The following is a 17,483-nucleotide window of genomic DNA, read 5'->3' on the forward strand; positions in this document are numbered from 1 at the left end:
AGACTCAAACAAAAATATACAATTATTAAGTTAATCCTTACTAAAAATAAAATGATTGGTATACTATTACAATGTTCTTTTCTGTGTATTTTTGTTTGAGTCTCATATTTTGGATAAAGTACTGTCATATTAGAAATTTTAGAGCAACAGAAAAATTATGCTTATTAATCAATATTATGTTTATTATTATGTTTTACCCTTAAATGAAATGAAATTTAGGGTCTGACAACTTAGTCCAATAGAAACTTACTTTTTGGTTTAATCTATTCAACAACCATGTTGTAATCATTCTTGTCCTTTTGTATCATATATGATCTTTCATTAATGATAATAGACAAAAGTTAACAAATGGATTAATTTATCGTATTTTTTTCTACTTTCGGGGACTAAAAATTTGAATTTCCATTTTTCGGAGACAAATTTGTCAGCACTTTATACATTTAGAGACGAAAATGACTATTGATTCTTTTTAGTTGATAGGAATCGAATACAGGATCATGAAGTTTAGAATAACTTATACACTCTTACTCAACCAATTGAGCACTCTTACTCAACAAATTGAGCTAAACTCGCTTAACATGAGGTATTGAATATTAATTATCTAAAAAAAATATTTATATACTAAAGAAAAATCAACAATACATTGAAAAATATCATCTAACATAAAAATTTATTACCAAACAATATTATTTACATGAAACAATCATTATTATTGATAATAAATTATTATATATATTATAAAGTAACATTTTAAATTACTCTTTTTAAAAATGCCATATCTTTTTAAAGCCAAATTCTATTGATATTGTGCTTTATTAATTCTATTTAATGCAATATATTTTACTAAAATATCCTAATCTGTGCGTACTGTTTTAAAGGAAAAAATCATCATGTATTTGTTATTTAAAGTAATAAAAGATAATCTTATTTTTTTATACCAATGGCATTAGGCCCGAGGACTCACCAATTTTAATGACTAATCTGGGTCGGATAATTTGAATAATCATTTTTAGTGGATCTCACATCTCAACCACATTTGAGATCTTAAGAAAAAGATCCTAGTGTAAATATTTTTATTTCTTCAAAAAAAAAAAAAAACGTTTGGCAAAATCATGAATCTACTATGTATATGGGTAACAATTAATTTTTTGTCTAATTATTTATAGTAATAATTTTTTTTAATATTACACCCACCAATTCTTTTTTTAATTTGAAAATTTGTAAACTGAAGAGATAAATAATCTTATAATAATATTTTTTTTTAAAAAAATAATATCATTATTAATTTCCTGAGAGACCTTTCCATAATAAGATAAATACTGCTATGTGTTCCATTATACTTGTCATTATTTTATATAGAGAAAAAAAATAGATAAAAATAATAATAATTTTATAAAATGAACTTTATCATCATTAATTCATTTTTTAGCCTATATCATTAATCTTATAAGGGATATAAGTGAAAAATATAATTAATATTATATTAAAAAATTAAAATGATAATTTTTCTAATTTCACTATTTTTATTTTTTAATTTATAAATAATAAAAGTCAAAACAAAATAATGTTTCTATAATAATTTTGTGTACAGTAGAATGCTTATCTCATGTCATTCAAAAGCAAAGCATTAATACAAGGAGGAGCATAATAAAAAATTTGCAGACTAGCAGAGAACCTAGACACCCTAAAAAGAGTATGAACGACTTGGCTTGCTTGTCTACGGATAAAATTCACACACGAGTTGTTGATTAAGCGGATGTTGCTATTACATGCACGTAAAATGCAGCTGATCTCAGATTCCATGTTGTTGCAAGATTGAAGCAAGTCGTGAATCTGTTTGCAGTCAGTTTCAAACGTGATGCTAGTGTATCCTGATTCCAGTGCTCATAAGATGGCTTCCAGGATTGTTGTGGCCTCAGACTCTACTGCAAAAATGGAACCAGACCTAAGAGAGATTCGAGAAGCTATAAAGGCACCATCAGAGTTACAAATTATTTCCCCCTTGCCATACTCCTTTGTAACTGTGTAGACAGAAGCATATATGTTGCACTTCAAAGTGTCATCAGCTGGCTTGGACCAATGATCAAAACGCCAAGTGGTAGGTTATGAGGCTCACGAGTAGATAAATCTACTGGCCTATGCTGCTGCAAAGATCTCCATTGAGTAATCAAATTTCGTTGCGATGAAACCAAAGGCTCTAAAGAACAGAGATGAAATCTACCTGCTAGTTTTCAGGTAATTTTTCCAAAGAGGAGAAGACACACTCGCTGGAATTGCTGGAATACATTACAAATGTCAAATAAGATTGGATATAAGGGATGAAAAAGAGAGAAACGACACAGACTATAACGGGATGTATGAAAAACACATTTCATTCATAGTCGTATAATTACAGAGGAAAGAATATATATATATATATATATATATATATATATATATATATATATATATATATATATAACCACTCTTTGTGCCTATAACTAAGGATAAGATTAAAAGGGAAATGACAGCAAAGACAATTTGGTAAAAAAGCAAAACAGAAAACTAAAATGTGTTCTTAATTAGACAAAACAACAGCTAGTCAAAAGAGCATCTTAGGAGACAGCTCAACACTTGTACGACTTAGTGGATGTGTGAATTTCTGATTTTGCTAATACCCCCGCGGCAAACTAGAGGTTCAAAGATGTCCATAAGCTTTAGTTTGGAAAGGTCTTGGTGAAGAGAGCAAGAGGAGGTGGTTTGGTAAACATATCAGTCAATTGGTTAGAAGATGGAACATGAAGTAGCCTCATGAGACCTTGCTAAGTGAGATTTCTCCCTAACAATGTGGCAGTTAATGTCAAGATGTTTAGTTCTCTCATGCAAAACATGATTAGTCGCAATATGTAAGGCACTTTGATTATCACAGTATAATACAACAAGACGATCACAAGAAATATGGAGATCTTGTAACAGATAAATGATTCATTGCAACTCAAATGTAGTGGAGGCGAGTGCACGATGTTCAGCTTCAGAAGACGATCGAGATACCATCTCTTGCTTCTTGGTTTTCCAAGACACTAACAAATGGCCAAGGAAGAAAAAATAACTAGTGATGGACTGTCAAAAGTCAATGTAAGTAGCCCAATCCTCATCGTTGAAACATTGAATCTGAATGTAGGAATTGCATTTGGAAAATAAACCATTTCTAAGACACCCCTTTAAGTAGTGAAGCACTTTGAGAGCAGCCCGATAATGAACTTGAGTAGGCTTAGACAAGAATTGCCTCGATTGTTGAGTAGCATAGGCAATGTTAGGTCGGGTATTTGTGAGATAGATTAGATGTCCAACCAATAGTCTATAAGGAAGGGGATCAACATGTTCTTCCCCAGAACTGTGGTTGAGTCGAAGTTAACTATCCATTGGAATAGATGATGGTCTTGATCCAACAAGAACAACATCAGTTAACAAGTCTAAACAATGTTGGCAAAAAGAAATACCATGAGCCAAATGAGCCACTTCGAGACCAAGGAAATACTTGAGCAGGCCGAGGCCCTTGATGCGAAAATTAGAGTGAAGAAATTGTTTGATGTTGGATAACTCTTAAGCACAATTGCTAGTCAAAACAATGTCGTCCACATAAACAATAAGAGCAGTTAGATTTTTTATCCTTATGTTTCACAAATAAACTATGATCAAAGTTGGCTTGTTTGTAACCACAAGACAGAATCAATAGAGATATCTCTTCATACGAAACTCTGCTAGCTTGTTTTAGATCGTAAAAAGACTTCCAAAGTTTGCAACTGTGGGATGAGTGATTGTTATCAAAACCAGGAGGAATCACCATATAAACATCCTCTGAGATCACTATGGAGGAAAGCATTACAAACATCTAATTGATGAAGATGCCACTGATTTATGGAAGCTAGAGCAAGGATGGTGCTAACGGTTGCCATTTTCACCACGGGGGAGAAGGTTTCAAAATAATTGATACCCTCTGTTCGAGATAAGCCTTTAGCAACGAGATAAGCCTTTAGCAACGAGACGAGCCTTGTATCACTCGATGCTCCCATCAGGTCATCTCTTAATCTTGTACACCCATTTACAGCCAATAGGTTGAACATGTGGTGGAGTCTCAATAATGTCCCAGGTTTTATTTAACATCAGCGCCTCCATCTCAAATTGCATGGCATCCCTCCAACATTTGAACTGAAGAGCCTTTTGGCAGCTTGTGGGCTCAGTCTCAAAAGACAATGACATGAGAAAATGATGTCGGGATGCAGAAACATGAGATTAAGATGATAGAATTGAGCAGATATAAAAACTTCTAAGATGATTGTGTGAGCATGCTGCAATGGAAATTAGCTAAGTTAACGGGTTGTCAACGAGGTCAAATTAATCGACAAAGAAGAGGTTGAGGTTGGACATGATGAGGTTTGGGTTGGACGTGTGGAGCAGGGGATGAAATGGACTCAGGCGAGGAAGATGAAGCAGAAGATGGTGATCCAACTTTGCTGGTTTCGGGTTGAAGGGATATCTGATTGGGTTTATTAGGTATAGATTGTGGTGGGTGATTGTTGGGCTCAGTTGGTAAGGCCCCAATGGAAAAATGATTATTGTCAATAGTTGTTCTATTTGGGACAATGGGTGGTGTGGAAAGTAATTTGTCAGGTGAAGTTGGTTGATTAATAAATGGCAAGATAGATTCATAGAAAAGAACATTTCTAGAAACAAAAACTTCCTTCTTGTTTAAGTCTAAAAAACATAGCCTTTTGTGCCATTTTGAAACCCCAAAAATGCTCCACGTATAGATTGTGGATCGAATTTGTGGCGATTAGCAACATAAGTGGATGCATAGGCCATACAACCGAAAACTTTAAGTGTTTGAAAATCTGGAATTTGTACATATAAAATCTCAAATGGTGTTTTATTCCAATTGGTTGGAGAAGGAACTCAATTGATCAAATGGACAACATGCTTGATAGCATAAGACCAAAACTGACAACAAATGTGAGATTGGAAAATTAGGGCTCTTGCCACATAGAGTATGTGTTAGTGCTTTCTTTCAACTCTCCCATTTTGTTGGGGTGTTGCAACACAACTCGTTTGGTGTAGAATCCCTTTTGAAGAAAGAAAGTCTTTTAGAAAAAAATTGGGACCATTATCAAAGTGTATAACTTTAACTTTTGCTTCAAATTGGTTCTCAATCATGTGTATGAAATTTTTAACATGCAATTGGACTTCTCCTTTTGACTTTAATAAAACAATCCATGTGTAGCGACTATAATCATAAAGAATGGTTAGAAAATATTTATGACCATCTACAGATGTTTTAGGAAAACGTCCCCAAATATCCATGTGAGTTAATTCAAAAATTTTAGAGGCTCTACTAATACTTCATGAATAAGGCAATTTTCTTTGTTTGGACAAATGACAATTGTCACAATTTTCATTGATGGACTTAGAAATAAAAGGAAATTTTTTATGTAAAATATTCAACCTATTTCTAGACAAATGCCCTAATCTAAAATGCCAAATATTAGAATCATTAATGGTAGTGGAAATGGAGTTGTTGACAAAGGAAGACTTAGATAGTTTGAATGAGTGGTCTTTGCTGATTTTCAAGTGATAGAGGCCTTCTTGCAGCTTACCAAAACCATTCATCTTCAACGAGTTCATCTCCTAGATTTTGCACAAATTATAACAAAAAATGAGTGTATAAGGCAAAGTGGAAATAAGTTTAGAAATGGAAATGAGATTAAATTTGAAATTAGGTAAAAAAAAAGAACATTGTAAATAATAGATGTTGAAGAAAAATGAATGGTGCCCGAGTAGTGAGAAACAATAGAATTCCCATTAGGTAATCTAATATGGATGTGTTTCATTTCAAAATAATTTTGAAAATAACTTAAAGAAAAGGAAATGTGATTGGTTTCCCCTGAATCTATAATTCCAAGGAGTACTGTCAAAAATATTTGTAGTGAAAGAATTAATAGGTTCCTTGGTAAAAGAATTTAAAACATGATGGTTACCAAAGTGTGAGCTCAAACAATTGTTTGGCCCAATTTTAGAGACACGGGATAGATTGGCGTGACTGGGCTGTTATTAGTCAAGGAGGGCCATTAATCTTTGTTGTTGGGATGGTGTGAAATGAAAACCTACTCCATGTTGAGTTTATTCCTTCGTGTTGCTCATTTCTTCTTCTCCTTTGGCACTATTGACTGCTCCTGCTGCACGGTTATGGAATTGGGGCCTGCTCGGATAGCGTGGATGACCCGAAGGGTATCCATGCTTGACATAACAATCATTGATGATGTGGTTGCTACCACCATAGTACGTGCACATCTTGTTGTTCCTTCCAGCATCTTGGGTTGGTTGGTTTTGTTGCTTTTGTACGATCCTCCTCCTCGATTCTAAGAAAATTTTTGGAGTTTATCAACAAAATTGGCATAGCTGTTTGGTTCTTCTCAGGGAGTGACGAATCTGATATAGTTCTAGGATTTAGGATCAAATTGAAGAACTAGAAATGAAGAAGAGAATCCTAAACAGGAAGAGATTATGATATTATTGATGTAGAATGAAGAATACAGAAAATTACAAGGGTATTGGAAATTTCAAAACGTAAAATAAGCCTTTACATCAACTTGCTATATATATATATATATATATATATATATATATATATATATATATATATATATATATATGTAGCAAGTTGTTACTAACTACCTCCTAACAAACTTCCCAATTGGAAAACCTAACAGAATTAACAACTCTTCAGAGCCATTACCTAATGACACGTGGCACTGCTAACTAACTCCCTCAGCCTCCTACTATCATCTAACTGCAATCTAATTGTAGCTTATACTAATGATTATGCATCAATTCCTCCCTCTCAAGCAAATCCTTGACCTCAAGGATTGAATTCTGGAAACTTTTTCTTTAGATCATAGTAAAATTCCCATGTGACATCCTCTGGAAGCTGATGTTTCCACTTGATGAGCACCTTTGTCATCGCCTTGTTGCCTATATTTACTGTCATCCTATCGAGTATAACCTCAGGCTCCTTGTGACTAATTTCTTCATTAGTACTTGGACAATTAACAGATGTTGATGCCTCCCCTATAAACTTCTTGAGTTGGGAGATATGGAACACATTGTGGATCAAAGAATTAGGAGGAAGTTGAACCTTGTAAGCCACTACACCAATCTGATCTAGAACAGGATAAGGACCATAGTATTTAGGGGCCAATTTAGCATTGCTTCTGAAAGCTACAGAGACCTGTCTATAGGGATGTAGCTTTACATAAACCAAATCTCCAATCTGCAACTTCCGGTCAGATCTATGCTTATCTGCTAGCTGTTTCATCCTATCCTGAGCCCTCCTCATGTGAAACTTCACCAATTTAAGCATTTCCTCCCTCTTCTGCAAACTTCTATCAACCAATTCAACCTTAGATTCACCAAGCAAATAGGGAAGGTAGGCAGGTGGGGCTTGCCCATACACTATTTCATAGGGCCTGACTTTAATTGAACTGTGGTAGGTTGTGTTGTACCACCACTCAACTAAGGGAAGCCATTTAGACCATTGTTTAGGATTGTCAGAACACATACATCTCAAGTAAGTTTCCAAGCACCTATTAACCACTTCAGACTACCCATCTATTTGTGGGTTATAGATTGTAGACAATTAGACTTGCACACCTTGGTAAGCCATAAACTCTTGCCAAAACCAACTAACAAAGATAAGATCCTTGTCACTTGTAATAGAGTTAGGAAACCCATGCAGTTTAAAGACATTGTCCATGAAACATTGAACTACATCAGCAGTAGAATAAGGATGATGGAGAGCCATGAAGTGTGCAGCCTTACTGAGTCTATCCACCACCACAAAAATAACTTGTTTGCCCCCTGAGTCAGGAAGTCCCTCAATGAAATCCATTGTAATGTGCTGCCATACATACTCAGGTATAGGTAAAGGTTGCAGCAGTCCAGGATATGCAGCAGAGTCATATTTGCACCTTTGACAAGTACTGCACTGATGAATGAACAACTTAACATCCTTGGATATTCCTTTCAAAAAGACAACTGCCTTAACCCTTTGCAAGATTGCATCTCTACCAGAGTGGCCTCCACAAGCTAAAGAATGTAACCACTTCAGAATATCTTTCCTTAATTCCAAATATTTACCAATTACTAACCTTCATTTCCTCCTCAATTCCCCCATTTCCCAAGAAAAGTGTTTATGGGAGTTTGAATCACTTTGAAACTCAGAAATTAGCTTTTGAACATCTAGATCAGACTGCCAAGAAGCTTTAATTCTAGTAAGCATATCTGATTCAAGTTGAATCACAGAAACAACATTACACTCAACTAAACTTCCTTAAGACAATGCATCAACCACCAAATTTTCTTGACCCTGCTTGTATTCTATGCAAAAATCAAATTCCATGAGTTTTACTAACCATTTCTATTGGAATGTTGTAGCTAACCTCTGATCCAAAATATACTTGAGGCTCCTATGATCGGTTCCGATTACAAACTTCTTAGGTAACAAATAATGTCTCCACTTCTGCACTACAAAAACAACAGCTAGCAATTCCTTCTCATAAGTGGATAGGGACTATTGTTGCACATTCAAGCTCTTGCTGATGAAGGCTATAGGATGATTGTCTTGCATCAAGACAACTCCAATACCCGTACCTGAGGCATCTGCTTCTACTACAAATTCCTTATCAAAATTGGGTAGAGCAAGGATAGGTGTTGAGACTAATAAATCCTTCAATTTCTGGAAGGCTAACTTAGCTTCTTGAGTCCAACAGAAGTTTTCCTTCTTAAGCATGTCATTAAGAGGCTTTGCCACAATCCCATATCAAAACACAAACCTTCTATCGTACCCCACAAGCCCAAGAAATCCCCTCAGCTGCTTCAAATATTGGGGAAGAGGCCACTGTTTAACTGTTTCAACTTTTGCTGGATCAGTTGCAACACCCTCACCTGAAATGAAATGACCCAGATATTCCACTCTAACTATAGCAAAATAGCATTTAGACCTCATTGTAGAAAAGACAATATGTAAGTGAGACACATGATCTTCTAATGACTTACTATAGATGAGAATATCATCAAAAAATACTAGCAGAAACTTCCTCAAATATTCTTGAAACACAACATTCATAAGACCTTGAAACGTAGCTGGTGCATTTGTTAAACCAAAGGGCATAACCAGGTATTCAAAGTGACCTGCACGAGTCTTAAATGTTGTTTTGTGCACATCATTTTCATTCATTCTCACCTGATTGTAGCCATATCTTAGGTCTATCTTAGAGAACCACTTGGAACCATGCAACTCATCTAGAAGAACATCCATAAGAGGAATTGGAAATCTATTCTTCACTGTACCCTTATTCAACTCCCTATACTCCACACAAAGCCTCCAGCTTCCATCTTTCTTCCCCACCAATACAACTGGGCTAGAATAGGGACTACTACTGTTTTGTATTATGCCTGAGTGCAAATACTCCTTGACCAGACCATCAATGATGTCTTTCTGGTGTTTAGCATATCTATATGGCCTTTTATTTATAGGAACAATGCCTGAGACTAGAGGAATCTTGTGATCATGGGCAGGCCTAACAGGAGGTAGATTGGTAGGTTCCTGGAAAATATCATCAAAACTGCATAGCAATTCCACAACACTAGTAGGCATAGCAGATGCAGGTGCATGAGTAATAAGTGAATTCAACAATAAGTCTTATTCTCCCTCACACAACTACAACATAGAAATGTGCACACTAGAAGAAAGTGCCTTGTGCAATTGTTGCTTCTTCACTGTTTTCAGCTTAGCATTAGAAGCCCCTCTCAACACATGTCTCCTTCCTTGCGTAACAAACTCAATAATTAGCTTATCAAAGTTCCAAGTAATGTCACCCAAAGTTACCAACCACTCCACCGCAAGCACTAAATCACAACAACCTAGGGGCAATAACATCATATAAGATGAAAAACTGGTATTCTGAATCACCCATGTAAAACTCTTAACCACATTCAAAATCTATACCTTATTTCCATCAGCCACAAACATTTAAAGAGGGAATCACCTTAATTCTACATCCTAGTTTCTTGGGCACATGTGCATCCAAGAAGTTATGCATACTGCCACTATCAATGAGGATATGAAGGGTTTTTTCTTGTAATAACCAGTGACACGCATTGTTCTGAAACTAGTAGTTCCATTTAGAGCATTTACTGATATTAGTGGTTCACTAGCTGAAGAGACAACCAACTTCTCACTCACAACATTTTCCACCTCTGAATCTGAATTATCATCAACCTCTATAACATGTATCTACAATTTCTTGTGTGTCAAACTATGCTCTGGTGTAAAGGGTTCATCACAGAAATAACACAACCCCTTTGCTCTCCTTTCACTCAATAGGCAGGTGTAAGATTTCTTGTAGTTTGTGTTTTGGGCTTAGATGTTTTAGCAAGTTTAAGGGGTGTAGGCAACAAGGGTGGTTCCGATAAGTGACTGGTCTTGGCTGATTTATAAAATAGTTTTTGTTGGGGGTTAGCAGTAATAGCAGATTCATACATTTAGGCTAAAGAAAAAGCCTTCCTAATTGAATCTGGCTGGAACATCATCACCAACATTTGCACATCCTGTTTGAGCCCTCCCAAGAAACAACTCAATTGATGTTCCTCAACCAGTTCAACTTTTGATACAATTGTATCAAATTGTTCATGAAATTCAGTCACGGATCCTTTCTTCCTTAACCTCATCAACTCAGTCATAGGATCCTCACAGACTTACATAAATCTATCCAATAAAATTTGGGAATAATCCTTCCAAGAAGGAAAATTTCCCAATCCCACTGTTCTAACATAAGCATTGTGCCATTGCAATGCTTTTCCCTCAAAATGTACCACAACCAACCTAACTTTGAAATCTTCTGGAGTATTATCCACCAAAAAAAAAATCTCACATTGAACCAACCAATTCTTAATCCCATCGCCATTAAACCTAGGGAAATCCAATCTTGCAAGACGTGTATAACAAGAATAGGTAGAAGATTTCTCACCACGTGTCGTAATTCCCATGCTGGAAGAAGGAGAATGCCCCGCTGCCTGTTGTTGCAGAAGTTCATCCATGTCTTCACGTAGCGTTTTCCATAACAAACACGCAAGCTACAAGAACCTCTCATCCAGTTTCGAGCTCAAACATTCTTCTGCTTCACAAAGAAGGGACTGGTTTCTGGTGTTTTCTGCCATTTCAAGATGAGTCTGGAAGGTGCCAAGTTGATACCAATTGATATAGTTCTAGGATTTATGATCAAATCGAAGAACTAGAAATGAAGAAGAGAATCCCAAATAGGAAGAGATTATGATATTATTGATGTAGAATGAAGGATACAGAGAATTACAAGGGTATTGGAAATTTCAAAACATAAAATGAGCCTTCACATCAACATGCTATATATATATATATATATATATATATATATATATAAGTTGTTACTAACTACCTCCTAACAAACTTCCCAATTGGAAAACCTAATCGAATTAACTACTCTTCAGAGCCACTACCTAATGACACATGGCACTGCTAACTAACTTCCCCAGCCTCGTACTATCATCTAACTGCAATCTAATTACAGTTTATACTAATCATCTTGCATCAGAATCATTGTCTTTCATTTTGAATCACCATAGAAAAGACTTTATTGACAATAGAGAATTTATCACCAAGTCCCTTAAGGAACTGAGTAATAAAATCATGTTGGTGATAGCTTTTAGTGAAACAACTACAAGGAACAAAAGGGAGAAAATGGTCAAGCTCATCACACAAGGTTTTAAGCTTGGTGAAGTACTCTATCATGGTTTGTATTCCTTGTTTTAGACCATAAACTTCTTCTTGAAGTGCATCAATGTGGAGAAGATTTCCATGAGAAAAACATTCCTTCAAGTCATTCCATATATCAATGGCACAATCAAGATAGATGACACTTTATGAGATGGAGTTCAATAGCCATGACATAATGAGAGTATTGTTGCACTGCCAAGCAACATAGAAAGGATCCGTAGTAGCAGGAACTAGTATGATTCCTTCGAGGAATCCAAGCTCATTTTTGGATATGAGAGCCATGCATATAGAACGAGACCGGGAATAATAGTTGTTTCTTGTTAAGATTGGTGAAACGATGACAAACAAAGGACTCTTACTTGGGTGAATATAGTAAGGGCTTGAGGGGTTTTGGTCTAGTGCTAATGGATGAATTTCTGACATTGTAAAATGACAGTATCAGCAGAGCTCAAGGGGAGCTCTAATACCATCAAAGAAGATTGGATATAAGGGATCAAAAAGAGAGAAACGACAAAAACTACAATGGGATGTATGAAAAACACATTTCTGTTCATAGTTATATAATTATATAGGAGAGGATATATATAGTCATTCTTTGTGCCTATAGCTAAGGATAAGATTAAAAGGGAAATGACAACAAATATGAAAGCAAATATAATTGGTAAAAAGCAAAACATAAAACCAGAATGTTTCCTCAATGAGACAAAACAACAACTACCCAAAAGAGCATCTTAGCAGACAGCTCAACACTTGTACGACTTGGTGGATGTGTGAATTTCTGATTTTGCTAATAAATAGGTTGGACAGACTCCCAATGATTTGATATATTCCAAATAGACAATGCTTAATGACAACTGAAGAAAATACGCCAACTGGACTCCAAATCAGTTCTACACATAGGGAAAATAATGGGGCATGGAACACCTTTGGTAACTAATCGATTTCTAGTAGGGAGGCAATCACGCAACAAGTGCCAAAGGAAGGACTTGATTTTATATGGAATGTGCAGAAACCATATGCATTTCTAGTTTCCTTGAACTTTTAGATGAAAGTTACTGATGATTGATTCCATAGTGTGGTAGTAAGCTAACTTAAAGAAGTATTTACCATCTCTAGACAAAGACTAGATTAGCTTGTCTTTATTGGAGGAACGATGAATAGGCATCATGAGAATGATATTAGTATCTCGGGCATTGAAAAAATGGTTGACAATTCTAGCGTGCCAAACCTTAGAATCTGGATCAATTACTTTGCATACCTTAAGGTCCTCTAGTCCCTCAACAAGTTGGCTTTGAATATAAGGACTATCAAGAGTTCTCAACTAAGGATTGTTCTAGACATTAATCTTGCTTCTATCTCCCAAGTGCCATCTCAAACTATGTTTAACCACTACCTGTGAACACTATTAGAAAATATGTTGAAAGTACCGACGTTGATAGTATTATCGTTAACATCAATTTTTTAAAAATCGATGTTAACGTAAAATTACCAACATCGGTTATATAAATAACCGATGTTGCTAATATGAATTACACCCAAAAAATGCATATTAATGTTGAAAGTTAACATCGGTTTTTACAAAAAAATGGATGTTAACGAATGTGTTAATGTTGACAGTTAACATCGATTTTTTCAGAAAACCGATGTTAAGGTTAGTTAACATCGATTTTCTGTAAAAAAAACCGATGTTAACGAATGTGTTACTATATAAGTTAACATTGGTTTTTTAAAAAACCGATGTTAACGAATTTGTTAATGTTGACAGTTAACATCGATTGTTTGTAAAAAAACCAATGTTAACGATGTGTTACTATTGACATTTAACATCGGTTTTCTGTAAAAAAAACCGATGTTAACAAATGTGCTACTATTGACATTTAACATCCAGTGCATCACGTAGTAGCCACATTTAGTGATTCCTTTTTGTCTATTACACTAAATACATAATGAAATTTTGATATTAATTAAATGTTAACTACAATTAGTGTACACACACATAATATATATATATATATATATATATATATATATATATATATATATATATATATATATATATATATATATATATATATATATATATATAAGTAGAACTTTCATTTAAATCACGTACCTTAACAACAATCCACCTATCAGCAACCTTGGATTTAGGTTGTGAAGTATCATCAAGTCCTTTCAAAGCACTAGTGTTGAATATGAGGAACATTAAAATATTGATGTTGAGTTATGCCAATGAAAATGTATTGAAAACAATATTGACCAGTTAATTATTCCCTTAAGGTAGTTGCAATCCATTTTAGTAAATTAAAATATGTTATCTAAAAACAAAAAAAAAAAAATTGTTCTCTTTTATTTTTTTTAATTTCAATTTCAAATTTTTCCTTCTTTCACTTTTTGTTTCATCCAACCAAACTTATCATAAGAGTAAGACACTAAAGTTTTCATATATTAATATAATTACTAAGTTTATATTGATAATAAGATGTATCATATTAATGATGATTAATATATATATTACGAAATGCATTATATTACCAGTATAATGTATTTCAATGATAGTGTAAACTTATAATGTCCATACCAAGGGTGCTTTTAGAAATCCATTTCGAGACTTATAAATAAAAAACCTCGTTATACGAAACAACAAAGATAAAAGGAGGGTAAGAGATGAATTAGTGCATGTTTTGATTGAAGTTAGAAATATTGGGCATTTTAATATTAATCTAATAAATAAAAATAAAAGTTCTAATTCTTTAATAAAATTACTTCTATCTCAAAAGTTTTTTTTTTTTTACCTTAAACCATTAGTTGAACTTAACTGAGTTCCGAACACACTAGTTAATTTTTGTTAAATAAAAAACTTTAACATTTTTTTAACAATTAACAGTTTTCATTAGTATGACATTTTTTAAAGTAAGAACTAAAGTCTTTACTATATACTTTCGCTATTAGACATCAGATACTCTAATAATCTAAATGCTCCAATCACTTAGGAATTTAGTACATAGCGCATTAAAAGAAAGAAAAAAATTCCCTCTCTATTTGAGTAGAAAGTGCTTCATCCAAATTGCCAATTATGGCCACATTGAATGATGGAGATCCTATGCTATGAAGTATCATCAAAAAGTCACATTTGGTTGTATCACAATAATGCCACCTCCTGCAGTCTCCCATCCCCGTTTAGGCTATTATTTCCAAATTCAAATGCCACTAACTTCACATGGAAAATCAATTAATATATCCATAAATGGTCTTCTAGTTGTCTGTTTGCGATGACAATGCCATGACTACAAGACTTATCCTTCATGCATGTCTTATTAATCATGTTATTCTTTTATCTTATTCCTCCTAAATGAAAACTTAAATAAAAACAGTGGTAGCATATCTCATTCGTGCTATGCTTTTGGGTGTCAAAATATTGCTTCTTTCAAGTGGCCAGGAGTATTTTATAAACATTAATTAGCCCGGCCATTTCATTATATATATATATATATATATATATATATATATATATATATATATATATATATATATATATATATATATATATCTTGTAACTTTCAGAAATGCTTAGAAAACTTCCACTGGACCCTTAGAAAGTCCACTAATCATGTTCCAACCAGTAGCAATAAAATAAACCCCTATCCCCCTGCACTAACCCACCACTTATGAAAGGCACCCAAAGCTACACACCACTAAACCTGATAAAAGCCACTAATTGCCAACATGTCATATCAAATTAGTTTAGTTTATCTGACCCAACCATGTCAGAACAAAATCAAAACTCAATAAAATAGCATTAGCAATTCAAGATGCAAAGCACATATGTGTTGGTGACACTTACTGTTTCACTTACGTGAAGAGTGGGCTGAGAGTGAGGGTCTTTGATTGGGTTTTACTGCTTTGACTTCCTTCGTTCTTAGCTCGCGCCAACGGAACCCTAATTAACCAAATCTGAAGTGAAACAAACCCCCTTTCTAGTTTGTCCCTGTTCTGTTTAATGTTAATATAATAAAGCTTTTTAGGCTCCACTCGTGCAGTGCCGTGCCTAGACAGATATAGATTAAGATTTAAGACACAATAAAATATTTTAAGTTAACAAAAATAAAGGCTAAATAAAAGATTGCTTACGTAAGGAGTGTAATTTTTTAATATATTCTTAAACTTATACCCGAGCCTAGATATATTTGTGGTATTCAAATTTAATTATTACTATAAAAAATAAATAAAGAATAAAAATATAAGATAATATTTGTATAATGATTCTACAATCTTATTTTATTTTGACTAATAATAATTTTTAAATTTTTCTCTTATAAAATAACTCATGTCACGAATATTAAAAAATGATGGTAAAACATTCTATAACAAAAAAAAAAGATTCTTCTTCTTCTTTCCTAAATAATTTTTTTATTAAATTTATTAACAAAAAATTCACATAATTAACAAATGAGGTTAAAAATAGTAAAAAAATGACAAATGTAATAAAAATAAATTACATGTGAATTATAATTAACTCTAAATTTAAAGACTTAAAATATAATTTTCATGTCATGAAAATATTTTTATTTTTGTTCTGAAAAATTTGTTTAAAAATAATGAAAATATCATTTTTTTTAAATCCTACAAATATATGAGATAACTATAATTATTTAAATTAAGTCACTGTAACATATATTTTCAATAAATCAAATTAATATATACAAATATTTTAATTTACTTTAAATTTAAAGATAATACGATAATATAAATATAGTAGGATTTCATAAAATTTTTAAACAATATTCTCCGTTTACCTTTTTAAGAAGAAAAAAACTAATTTTTTATTTTTATAATAATTAAATAAAAATATATTAATAAAAGATTTTAATTTTTTTATGATATAATTGTTTTTACCAACATTCTATAAAAATTCTATAAAAGTTAAACTCTATTATTAAAAACAATTTTTTTATATTTTTAAATTAACTAATATCAAATAATTTATATAAATGTGCGTTATATTTAAATGATAATCATGAAATAATAAAATTAAAATTACAAAATTCATTTTAAAAATTTAGTTTAATTTTTAAATGCTTACCTTTTGAATTTATTATTGTTTATTAATTATTTTATTTTTTAATTAAAATATAATTAATAATGCAATATATGATTTTTAAAAAAAATATATAAATAATTAAAAAAAAGTTTATATTAACATTGGTTTTTTGAAAAACCGATGTTAACATATCATACGTTAACATCGGTTTTCCAAAAATTGATGTTAACATCATTAGTTAACATCGTTTTTTGAAAAATCGATGTTAACGTGTATGCATTAACATTTGTTTTTTGAAAAATCGATGTTAACATATCATACGTTAACATCGGTTTTCCAAAAACCGATGTTAACATCGGTTTTTGAAAAACCGATGTTAACGTGTATGCATTAACATCGGTTTTTTGGAAAACCAATGTTAAGAAGGATACTTTATTTACAAATATGTCATCGCATTTAACTTAACATCGGTTTTGGACAATACCGATGTTAATAAGCCGATGTTAAAACTACTTTTTGTAGTAGTGGAAGCATAGATGCTATGCCAAGTGAAGCTAGGATTTGCACCCAAACTAGGTTTCAAAAAATCCCCAGTGGGAT

At 33.0% G+C, this 17,483-nt stretch overlaps 1 long non-coding RNA gene across 1 annotated transcript; it reads right to left on the reverse strand.

Moving 5' to 3' along the window:
• Positions 1–1,584: 1,584 nt before the first annotated feature.
• Positions 1,585–15,873, reverse strand: LOC102670138 (uncharacterized). Its single transcript, XR_005888592.1, has 3 exons — positions 15,687–15,873; positions 13,956–14,025; positions 1,585–2,276 (listed from the first exon to the last, which is right to left on the reverse strand). It is a non-coding gene; the product is annotated as an uncharacterized lncRNA (long non-coding RNA).
• Between the last annotated feature and the right edge of the window lie 1,610 nt (positions 15,874–17,483).

This window comes from Glycine max, chromosome 15, assembly GCF_000004515.6.
Source record: "Glycine max cultivar Williams 82 chromosome 15, Glycine_max_v4.0, whole genome shotgun sequence".
Classification (NCBI taxonomy): domain Eukaryota; kingdom Viridiplantae; phylum Streptophyta; class Magnoliopsida; order Fabales; family Fabaceae; genus Glycine; species Glycine max.